The 12692-nt window shown below is 39.7% G+C and overlaps 1 protein-coding gene across 6 annotated transcripts in view; it reads right to left on the minus strand.

The window, feature by feature from the left end:
- TMEM164 (transmembrane protein 164) overlaps positions 1-12692 on the minus strand; it is a 216820-nt gene that overhangs the window by 155292 nt on the left and 48836 nt on the right. Inside the window, exon 1 of one of the 6 annotated variants that reach the window (XM_053580525.1) lies at positions 7092-7256. The exons of the other annotated variants lie outside the window; for them this stretch is intronic. The gene's annotated coding sequence lies outside the window, so the exon portion shown is untranslated. Of the gene's footprint in view, positions 1-7091; positions 7257-12692 lie in introns of those variants that run through there. 6 annotated transcript variants of the gene reach the window in all.

Genomic DNA, 12692 nt, shown 5'->3' on the forward strand with positions numbered 1-12692 from the left:
ATTTTGTCAGATGAAAATTCTGGTGGGAAAGAAGGTAAAAGCTCTTGGCAAGAATAAGGGTTGGGGGTTAAGTTTTTGCTTCCATGTCTTCCGGCTGATCTCCCATCCACACTTCTACATGAAAAAGTACAGTTCATTGCTATTGTGGAAATGAAGCATATAAACCCCATTCTTTTCTTTCACAACACTCATCACCACTTCTCGTTTATCTGTAGCTATGGTTTTGTTAAATGTCAATTGTCCCTGCTGAGGATAAGCTCCTGGAGGATGGTTGTGTGATGGTCCTCATTGTAGGTCCAGAATTTAATAGACTTTTGGGAACATATAAAATGCTCATCAGACAATCGCTAAATGAATATATGAAGTAAATGTCTCCGTGGTATATGGACAGATTTGGTTACCTAATCAAAAGTCACGTTACAATATTTCAGCCTTGTTTATAATACAGCTCAAGATTTCTGTGAAACTGGTAATAATGGTGGTTTGTTTCTGGGGAGAAGAACTAGTAGAAGGGACCGGGTGTTGGAGGGGTTCATGCTATTCTATTCCTTTTCAATTGTTTGAATTTTTTATTATTAAATCATAGCCGTGGACATTAATGTGATCATGAGGCACCATACACTGGTTTTATAGACCATTTGACACATTTCATCACACTGGTTAACATAGCCTTCCTGGCATTTTCTTAGTTATTGTGTTAAGACATTTACATTCTACATTTACTAAGTTTTGCATATACCCTTGTAAGATGCACCGCAGGTGTAATCCCACCAATCATCCTCCTTCCGGCCATCCTCCCCCCTCTCCCTCTCCCTCTTTCCCATATTCTTAGGTTAAAACTGGGTTATAGCTTTCATATGAAAGTCATAAATTAGTTTCATAGTAGGGCTGAGTACATTGGATACTTTTTCCTCCATTCTTGAGATACTTTACTAAGAAGAATATGTTCCAGCTCCATCCATGTAAACATGAAAGAGGTAAAGTCTCCATCTTTCTTTAAGGCTGCATAATATTCCATGGTGTACATATACCACAATTTATTAATCCATTTGTGGATTGATGGGCACTTGGGCTTCTTCCATAATTGTTTGAATTTTTAAGTAACAACCAATCAGACATAAGCATACCAGATAAAATGGATATACCCTATTTGAAACCCAAACAAACAAGCAAACAAAATCTAAGCCTTTCCATAGGAAAGTGAAATACTGGAGGGAATGGAAAGGAGACGTGCCCTTGTATGATTAAAATCCTAAATATGAGGGGTCCTTAAGAATGAGGTTGATCTATATGTAGTAACATGGAAAGATGGCCAAGATACTAAGAAAAAGAATGTAAAAACACTGTTGAATGATTCCATTTTTAGAATAAAAAATAAAATGTTTAATCCAACTACAGCCCAAGATGAAGGGGAAAGAGGAGGGGGAGAGCAGGGAAGAAGGAGGGTGGAGGGCGGGTGGAGGGAGGGTAATTGGTGGGACCACACCTATGGTGCATTTTACAAGGGTACATGTCAAATCTACTAAGTGTAGAATATAGATGTCTTAACACATTAACTAAAAAAATGAGGTGAAGGCTATGTTAACCAGTTTGATGAAAGTATTTCAAATTGTATATAAAACCAGCACATTGTACCCCAGAATTGCATTAATGTACATGCTAGGATTTAATTTAAAAAAAAAAATAAAAAATAAAAATGTTTAGTATATGCAGAGGTAAAAATCTGAAGGAAAAATACATTTACAATGGCCATCTCTGGGGCACTGACTTCTAGGGGAATTTTATTTACTATGTGGTCATATTCTTATTAATTTTTCAGGTTTGGATCATGAACATGTGTTACTTTTATGTTAGAAAAAGCACTATGAAAAGGCAATTGACAAAAAATTAAAAAATAGTGTCTAACTCTGCTAACTACCAGGGGCTCGAGAAGGGAGGAGGCTAGAAGTTGGGGCAGGTTCAAAAACATGGAAAACTCTGTCCAAACCACATTAGAGAAAGTGAAACTGCTCCATCTCCACACAGGTAAGCCTTCTTCAAGCAACTGGAAAGGTTTGTTTTAATCCCCAAGACTGACTCAAGACACTGTTAGAACCCAGATGCTGAACAATTGGCTATTTTTTATTTGAAGGGAAGATATATCCCTTCTGTATGCATGAGTAATGCCAGGGGTTAGGGGGGCAGGTGGTGACAGTGGGCCTTTTTAACACCTCAAGCTTTATGGGTCCCATCTAAAAGGTGGTAAAGGTGGACAAAACAAAGGTATAGAAAAGTTGATCCTATTTCCCTCCCAGAACCCAGCTGTCTAGTTTTCCTGTAAAATTCAGTTGTTCTAAATCCCAAATGCACATTAGATCACCCAGGCAGTTTCTTTTATCTTTTTTTTTTTTAAATACCATTCCTGGGCTCCACTCCTCAAGATTCCCACTCAACCGGTTGGGCCTGGGGCCTGAGCGTCAATATTTAAAGTGATTTCAATGTACAGCCAGGTTTGTAAATCACTATTTTACCCACTGCTTAATGCCCCAGTATCCTTAGAGAAAGGGACTTCAGTCACTGTTTTTAAAATTTTTTTCTTTAAGCAATATATTCCCCTCAAAGAAAGGCAGGCCAAAGAACTCTGTAACCAAGACAACAAGCTAGGAACACAAAGAGATAGGTCTTCTGTGATTTGAAACCAAAGGAAGCACAAGAGAAAAAGTAGAGGAGTCTGAAAACAGATAATGAAAACTGGAAAGGAAACCAGAACACAAAGGCATCTTATCTGACAAAACGCCTGAATCTCAGCACATCAAACTCCTGTTCCATCTCCCAAACTAGGTATCTTGACACAGATGCCCTAAATACTGAAAGTAACCCTGAATTATCCAATTAAACCCTTAAAGACCAGCTTTCTTCTTAAGAAAAACTTAGAGGGGGATGGGACTGCATGCTTTCGTAGAGGTTACAAACCATTTTTTTTCTTCCAAGCCCACTCTCTCTTCCCCACTTGTACCTGACCCAACCGCAAAGGAGAATGACAATGAAACATGAAATCCACATGTGTTTGGATTTTTAAAAAGGGTTCTTTTTCCGTATGGACTCTGACCCTGGAGCTGGGGTTTTGTTCCCAACCAGAGAAGCACTGAGATGGATTAAAGGGCTGAGGACGCTGCAAATTGAAAGCCACGGAGTTGGCCTTTTGTTCTTTTTTTTCAGGCAAGGGCTATTCTAGAAAGCAGACATCAAAAGGAAACTTCAGCCTGTGATGAGCTGAAATTGGACAAAATGTGATGAGGCATAAATGAAAAAAAGAAGGGAAAAAAGAAAAAGGACCTTTCTGTACCAGAAGGAGCTCTTTTCTGAAAACTGCCTCAAATTACAGCACTTTCCACATTTGGTTCACTCCAGGAAGCTCTGCCTCTCATCTAGCACCAAAACATGTTTTGCCATGTTATAAGGAGAAATTGAGACAGATACAAATGGCCCAGGGTTTGGGGGTTTGGCAGGGAAGGAAATTCGGGACCCCAAGAGCCCCTCTTAGACTCCCTCTGTGCCCTCAGCCCAGACCAATGAGCTTAAGAGTGACATTAAAGAAGGGGCACACAACCAAAGCTGTGATGGAGCAAACCATGGACTGGACGGTTTGAAGGAATACAAAGGCATGTATTACCTTTTCTTAAAGGGCTGCAATGAATGGTGCTTTCCTTTATAACTTGTTATGATACTGGGCGATCAGTGTCTGAGGACTTGAGGCAGCCTGTGGAAGGTGGACGGATGCTTGGATCTCACAAGCCTTGGAGATTGGCTTTTGAGCTTATGATCATTTTAATTAGCCACCTACTGCCTGTTTTCTTCACTTCAGGGAGAAAAAAAGTCTGATGTGGGACTCCTGGAACATGTCCGACTGAAAGCTCTGCCATCCTTCATGGAGAACTGAGTTCTGCCATCCCCTCCAGCCAGTTATGTACCTACTACAAGAATCCAACCCTCAGTCTCAGGCTTACACCTGGAAAAGCACTGCTTGCCCTTCTCCAGGGGTCTACAGCTACTTGCTCCTTGCAGGTCATCAGATGGATCTTTTCACGTGATCCATTAGCCTGTGCATCCTTTAATCCAGTCTTACGGAAGAGTCTAAGCAGAAGAAACCCCAAGAGCCACAACAAGATGGCAAATAACATTAGGCAAGAAGTACTCAAAGCACTATATAATTTCTTATATCTAACATCCCAAGCCAAATTACCTAAAAGCTCCCCCTAGCTCTTTAAGAACGACATAAAATTATTACCACGCTAATATTAACAAGAACAACATTTATCAAACCACATGCTTATCAATTAAATGCTAAATGGTATAGAAAATTCTAAAGGTATTATCATCACACTAGCAGGGTGATTTTAGCAAATTGCATCAGCAAGAAATACCCACTGAGCATTCAGTTATGTTCTATACTCCCTACAGATGTGGAATCCCAGAATAATGAAAAGCCATCTGTTACGTCTAAATTCTGTAAGCAATGCCTTGGATAAGCTGTACTTACTTAGCTGCTCCTCCAGCCCCTGGCATTAAATGAATCAAATCTAAATTACAGAAAGTACTTTATGCATTATTTCACTCCTCCAGTTCCCCCTCCTATACGTTACCAGTAGTGACCTTGGTCAGGTGATGTGAGATGACCTGAAACCAACAGAAGGATAAGTTGTTCCAATACATTCGGACTTTTTTTTTTTTATGAAAACATATACCTCTGGAAGAAAATACAATGTCGTAGGAGTCAGAATCATCAGGTTCTAATTCTAAAACAGCTGCTAACTATGGATTTGGGTGAAAGAACTCGCCCTCTCTAAATCTCGGAGCCTCCATCTGTAAAAGAGGGTTGGATCAGATTGAGGGTTCTCAGCATGGTTTAAAGGTTCATGGGTATGTCTCATCAGGTGAGAAAGGCGAGGAAAGTCATTTATTATGAATAATAATTCAAGTAGTCAAGTTTGCAAACGATTTGCATATATATTCATTTGAATATTATCTCCATGATAATTCACTGTCTCCCTTGCATTCTTGCATGATTTCTTGAGTTGTAGAGAAAAGGCTTGAATTATAGATACAGTCCTTAGAAATTCTGCATAATCCAAACATATCTTCTTATTGATATGGCCTTCAGCTTAGCCTGCTGAGCATTTGAAGACCATCCATCATGCATACAACAGCTACAAGAAGGTTGTGAACCACTAGAGCAGATCATTCATTCACCTGCCATAAGAACCTACAACCTGCCAGACACTATGCTAAGTGCCAGGGATTCCACAGAGAGTAATGCAGAGATGGTCTTTGCTTTTGTGGAGTATTCAGTCTGGCAGGAGGGAAGAGAAATGACATAAAGCATGCAAATCACCCTGTAATAAAAACTGTGATCAGAGTTTTGAGAGCCTGTAATACATCAGTTAGGGGGTAGGCAGGAAGAGAAGGGGGGGTTCCAGGAAGAGGGAAGAGCATGGATAAAGGCTTAAATGGCTCAGAGGTGGCAAAGGCACAACTAGGGAACTCAAAGTACCTCCTTTTGCTTGGAAAATAGAGTGAAAACATGGTAAGAAATGACACTGGAGAGGTGAACAGAAGTCGGATCGTACAAAGCCTAAGAAGCCATGTGAAAAAGTTTAAATTATTCCCTCCACCAATAAATCTCTGCGATTCTGCTCAGAGAATAAAGCTGGAATGCATGCCTAGGATGAACCTTAATGGACTTCTCCCCATTAAATGTTAAAAATACTTTTAGTTATTCTAGTTAAGGGCTGGAAGGCTGTACTTCTACTCCACTTGAGATTAAATAGGTTTTGCCTACTCGTCTGGGAACATGACCCACATGGATAACATTGTGTCCATGGGAAAATGAAATCTGAATTCTAAACAGACTTCCGAAGAAACTTTTGGAACAAAACCCATTGAACAGTTGTTGGGGAATGCCTGAAAAGCAATGAAACACAGGATTTTGTTTTACTCCACAGAGACAAGTGTTTGGAAAAAAATTTTTTAAAGGACCGAACACTATAATCATTCTCTTAAAATAAACACAATATCCTCATTTTGATTAGCAGGGTATACTTATGTACAACCATTGAATGGCATTAAACATTGTCTATTATTTATTTAAATTACCACAAAACCCCAAATATGTTGGGGATCGCTGGCTAGTTTCACTATAAATAAAGACAATGCAGAAATGAACAAGAAGATAGTATCTATAGAAGGAAACATGGATGTAAGCCAAGTCTGAAACTTAAACACAATTTCCTTGTGTCCCTGCCCAATCAACTCAATTATCTAAGGAATTACTTTAATAATTGCTATTTGAGTGCTAAGTATCATCTAGTTTAGCATGGTGGTATCTCTGTTTCTCTTCACTTTCCTTTCAGCAGAGAGTCCGTATCTACCTGCACCTAAAAAAATACTCTCTGTTACCTGGAATACCCCACTTTCCTCTCCCCACTCGCTCTGCAAATAGTGAGTAAAACAGAAGTGTTGGTAATTTCCCACAACCATCTTCCAAATCCCTTCAAGTCATTTTACGGAATAGTCTTTCTTAAAGTTGAGTATGCAGAAATATCACCTGGAGGTAGATGGGTTAAAATTCATATCCCTGAGCCAATTCTCTCCACCTCACCCATATCTAGACTCAATAGGTCTGGGGTAGGACCCAGGAATCAGTATTATTAATAAGCGCCCATGGGGACTCTGATGGGAGTGAGTCAGGAAGTGTACCTTCAGAAATACCACTGTGAATGTTTTAACTAAGTCCCAAATCCTGAACTGAGAATGGTAGCTAAAGGCTCAGCATTAAACTCAGCCAATCAAAAAGCTGGGTGACACTGACATAAGGGAAAAGCAATAGACAGGAAGGGAAAATAGCATCCTAGTCAACTTGGCCCAACTCTAGTTTTTAGAAAGCTGCCATATTTTGATTTTAATCAAGCACACGGCATTACCATTCCAATAATCTCCTACTGACACCAGAAAATGAACTCAAATGGAGAGCATTTAGGAAAAAAAGTATAAAAGAGAGAGAAGAAACAATGTTAATTTCCTCGGCCCCACCCCAACTTATTCAGCCTCCTTACCTCTCCTGTTAGTTGTTTCCATTTCTGGGATTCAAATGCTGCTGTGGCAGGAAAGAGAGGCCAAGGCGGGGCAGTCTTCTATTATTCACATTAATGCTTCCCCAATATTACATGAATAATCAAGAGTTGACTGGAAGGAGGAATAAATGAAAGGCAAATACTCTACTGAGAGGTTAAATAGGATAAAGAAGGCCCCCTGTTGGCTGAGAGCTGTGAGGTGATAAATGAACAGTCAGGATCCCTGCCTCTTTTCATTCTCACTGTTTGCCAGGAACACAGATTCAAAGCCCATAACGTCAGCACTGAACTTGAGAGAAATGATCAGGTATTTGTGTTTTTCCACTGCTCCTCACAATACCCAGCCTAGTCTTCAGGACTCAATATTCACCAACTATTGTTGACTCAACCTGAAAGTCCACATTTGTAAATGGAGGGGCCAACATTTAGTTTGATCATTTCTACTACAAGAAAATAGGGTTTGATTCAAGCTAGCTTGAGAAAAATGAGGTTTGTTGTAAGAATACAGGTTTTCCAGGAGAAGCTTAGAGCAGGATAAAACTAGGCCTCAGGAAAAGAGGAAGATGGGTGGCTCTGGGTCCATGGGGGCTGTGGGAAACAGCTCCTCTGTCTCTCAGGTCATCTCTGTTCCTCTCTTGCCAGCCCCTTCTGTTTACTCATGGTTTCTGCCCCCTCATAACACCAGCCTGGACATGGCCTATCATTACTGCTCCCTTCCCTATTGTCTTGGCTCTTATCCCTGTTGCACACTACCTTAGTCTCTTAGCCTCCCAATTCTATTTCCCTATGAATAGTCCAGTTCATCTTGCCAAGCCCATGTCACTTGCCAGATGATTATGAATGGGCTGTCTTGGGACAGGGAGCCACTCTTAGTCCAATCAACCCAAGCCAGGGAGACAGGATCTCTGGCACAGCTCATGGCTGCTCCCCACCCCCCACCCTCCACAGTGCTGACATACAGTGGTTTGCCTTAGAAGGGGATATGGACCAAAAGGCATAATAAAATATTATGTTTTATATGTAATTTGAAAAACAATATGTCCATTCATGAGCTTTGAACACCCATAATCTTTCTTACCCTCTTGATTATGATAAATGATAGTTCCTGAACCCAACCCTAAAAGCTTAGCCATCTTCAACCCTATTAAACTAACTTCATTTTTTATTTATTTATTTAGTAGAGACAGAGTATCACTTTATTGCCTTTGGTAGAGTGCCGTGGCATCACACAGCTCACAGCAACCTCCAACTCCTAGGCTTAGGTGATTCTCTTGCCTCAGCCTCCCGAGTAGCTGGGACTACAGGCATCCATCACAGTGCCTGGCTATTTTTTTGTTGCAGTTTGGCCGGGGCTGGATTTGAACCCACCACCTTTGGTATATGGGGCCGGCGCCCTACCCACTGAACCACAGGCGCCGCCCTAAATTAACTTCGTTAAACTGGTTTTTTAAAATCAAAATAAGCTGCAATACATGGAAAAGCACAAGGCTGCCAGCTCCCTGAGGGAGGCAGGGAAAGAGAAAAGAGCATAAGACAAGCAAATCCTGATAAACCGATACCACTGGCCTTTAGCCCATCTCTCTGCAAGTGTTCAGTCAGTTTGCTTTACACCCTATGATCATCTTATCTTTCTCTGAGTTTCTCCGAGTGCCATGTTAACTAGAACAAGGCAAGCAATATCACAAACTGACAGATGGCCATTGAGAGCTTATCATTCTCGGATTATTTTGTTCCCTGGAGTGATATATGCCAGAGAGTAAAGCATGCTATTTTGATAGCAACCTCATAATGGCTGTCTTCTTCCACTTCTTGGCTAACTCACCCTCTAGATAACCTTCTTTTTTCCTATCAATTCTCTGTGGCAACAATAAGAAATGCCACACCTAAAAGAGTCAATAGGCACTTTGCTAGTAACAAGGGCCTGGGACAGAGGAGAGAGCAAAGAAAGTGACAACCCATGAAAACTACCAGGACAGAACAACAAGAAAACCTGGTGGCAGCCATCTCTCAAAACAAATAACAGAGGAAGAGAAATTAAAAGGTTGTGCTTCCCAGAAAACAATGTTTTTCAAACTCAGAGCAGAGCCTACTGGAGAAGAAGAGATTCCAAATAGGATTTCAGAGACCAGAGTCACAAAGCCCTAAATACATTGGGATGTAGGAATTGGTAAGTATTCTTAATCTCTACTCTTAACAGTACTAATTGACTTTCATCTTATCGTTTCAGGTTAGTTTATGGTAGCCTCCTCTATTGTTGGTACTCAGCAGTGGGACATGGGACAACCTTTTTGTCCCATGTGCCACCTATCCCCTCTTCTTCAGAATTTCATAATTGCCAAGTCATGGAAGAAGCCCAAGTGCCCATTGACCCATGAATGGATTAACAAACTGTGGTATATATATATACCATGGAATATTACACAGCCATAATAAAGATGGAGACTTTACATCTTTTATGTTTACCTGGATGGAGCTGGAACATATTCTTCTTAGTCAAGAATGGAAGAAAACGTATCCAATGCACTCAGTACTATTATGAAACCAATTTATAATCATCCACACTTTCATATGAATTATAAGACACAACTATAGCCCAGAATGGAGGAGGGAAGAGGAGGTTGACGGGAGGGGAGGGGGGAGGCTGGATGGAGGGAGGGTAATTGGTGGGACCTCACCTATTGTGCATAATGCAAGGGTACGTGTCAAATCTATTAAGAGTAGAGTATAAATGTCTTAACACAACAATTAAGTAAGTGAGGTGAAGGCTATGTTAACCAGTTTGATGTAAGCCTTCCAAATTGTATATAAAATCAGCACATTGTACCCCATAAATGCATTAATGTACACAGTTAGGATTTAATAATAAAAAAAAGCCCTCCAAAATTCTTTACATTTCTTTCACACAAGGGATATTATGTAGCTGTTAAAAGGAATGAAGTAGAACTATAAACACTGGTGTGGAAAACAGCCCAACTATATTATCAAGTCAAAATAGTTTCAGATTGTAAGGAATCATCCCATTTTTTATAACAAAAAAAAGTATGAAAAGATAAAGGTCTGAAAGAATACTTATCTCTGGCACATAGGATCAGGGAGGCTTTTTACTTCCTATTTTTGCCTTGCTTAATTTTTTCTTAAAATAACATGCTTTTTTCAACCAGGAGAAGTATATTTTTAACTCCTTAAAGTTCATTGATAGGTAGTACCACCACAGCTTTAGTTTTTCCCTCCCAAATTGAGGGGGTTTTAGACATCCTGGATGGTAAAAAGTAACAAAGAAGGATACCCGGTATTAGAAGAAAAGAACCCATTCTGTTTATGGTAGTCAGCAATCAGTAAGTGGATCGCACTAAAGGGACAGAGCTACTACTAACTTGTTCTATGTTTCTTCGTGTCTACTGATCTTGTCTAGACTTGGAACACGTCTAACATAGGCTGTGCTCAACAAATGCTAGCAGATTTTTTTTTCAATTACTTTTATTGGGGGAGCTAAAGTATTGTAACTGAAAATCATGATGACTTTAGTTATAATGTTTGTAAATTTAATTTAAAATACTTCCAGTATAGACAGTGAATATGTGGGTCATTACCAAAGTTCGGAGATACACGAAAATCAAGAAACATAAAATCCTCATAGATGGAAACAAAGGAAGCCCTCCCAGCAACACCATAAGCTGAGCAAGCTGAAACTTACAAGGGTTAATCAGAAAGGATGCTATTGACTGTGTTTCTTGGCAGTGAAATAATGGACTATAAGACTTTCTCAAAATGTTTGTAGTGACATACATATACCCAAAAAATGTATACACATTTTAAGAGATCTTGTCAGAAGTAAAATAGATCATTCCCAAAAAGTGTGCAAATTGCAGGTAAAATAGATGTGCATAGCATATCTAGGTACACTTGACCAGTAACAGTACCTTCAATTCAACTTCAAAAAGTAAATAATACATAGATAAAATCTCTTAAAATGTGTGTACATTTTTTGCTGCCCTCTGTTTGTATTTTTGTGTGTGTATACATGTGTATCTGTGTGTGTCTCTGTTAGTTTTATTCTATACCACAGGTCGGTTAGCTAACATTCAGTGCTGTGCTGGGAGCCTGCTAAGCACTGGCTAGAAAGAGTTGATTATACATCATTTCTTCTCAACTACTTTGTTACTTTGGTGAGGACTGGTAGCTTAAAATCAACTTCAGAATCAAGTAAATATTAAATATCAGAGCTTTAAACATAACAGCACACTACCGTCAACATCTGAAGAACCTTCACTGAGAATACAAATTCCAGGGGTGATTAGTTGGCAACTGAAATCTCTAATCAAAGAATACAATCAAGAACTACAAATCAATAATTAAAAAGACAAAAGACAATAGCAGTTTAAAAAAAATGGGCAAAGGACTTGAACATTTCTCCAAAGATATGCAAACAACCAATAAGCACATGAAAAGATGCTCAAGGTCATTAGTCATTAGGGAAATGCAAAACAAAACCACAATGAGATGCCACTTCACACCTACTACGATGGCTACAATTTTAGAAAAGAAAATAACCAGTGCTGGCAAGGATGTAGAAAAAAATGGAACTCTCATACTTTACCGGTGGGAAGGAAAATGGCTCAGTTGCGGTGGAAAACAGTGCAGCACATCCTCAAGAAGCTAAACATAGAATTATGACCCAGCAATTCTACTCCTAGGTCTGTACATAACAAAAGAACTGAAAACAGGGACTCAAACAGAACTCGTATGGCAATGCTCATTGCAGCATTATTCATGATAGCCAAAACACAGAAACAACCCCACGTCCACTGACAGGTAAACAAAAGGCGGCATACCATGTATACACACAGTGGAATATTATTCAGCCTGAAAAAGGAATAAAGGTCTGTGCTGAGTGAAACAACCCAGACATAAAAGGACAAATATCACATGGTTCCATTTATAAGAGGTTCCTAGAATAGGCGAATTCGCTGAGACAGAAAGTAGAACAGCAGTTACCAGGGGAGAGGGGAGGGAGAAATGGGAAGTTATTGCTTAATGGGTACAGAGCCTCTGTTTGGGGTGATAAAAAAAAGTGTCAGAAGTAAAAGTGATGGTTGCACAGCACAGTGAATGTACTTAATGCCACTAAATTGTACACTTAAATATGCTTAAAATGGAAAACTTTGTTATATTAATTATACATATTTTTATCATACCTTTTAAAATTAATAATGTAGCATACCAAAACCCATTCAATTGTACACTTTAAGTGGGTGAACTGTATGGTATATGAATTATTTCTCAATAAAGCTGTCTTTTAAAAAGGCCCACAACTCAGCAGCACCTGTAGCTCAGTGGGTAGGCGCCAGCCATATACACCCCCAGGCTGGAGGGTTCGAATCTGGCTGGGGCCAGCTAAACAACAATGACAACTGCAACAAAAAAAAATAGCCAGGCACCATGGCGGGACCTACAGTCCCAGCTACTTGGGAGGCTGAGGCAAGAGAATCACTTACACCCAAGAGTTGGAGGTTGCTGTGAACTGTGATGCCACAGTAGTCTACTGAGGGTAACACAATGAGACTCTGTCTCAAAAAAAAAAAA

Source organism: Nycticebus coucang, chromosome X (assembly GCF_027406575.1).
Source record: "Nycticebus coucang isolate mNycCou1 chromosome X, mNycCou1.pri, whole genome shotgun sequence".
NCBI lineage: Eukaryota > Metazoa > Chordata > Mammalia > Primates > Lorisidae > Nycticebus > Nycticebus coucang.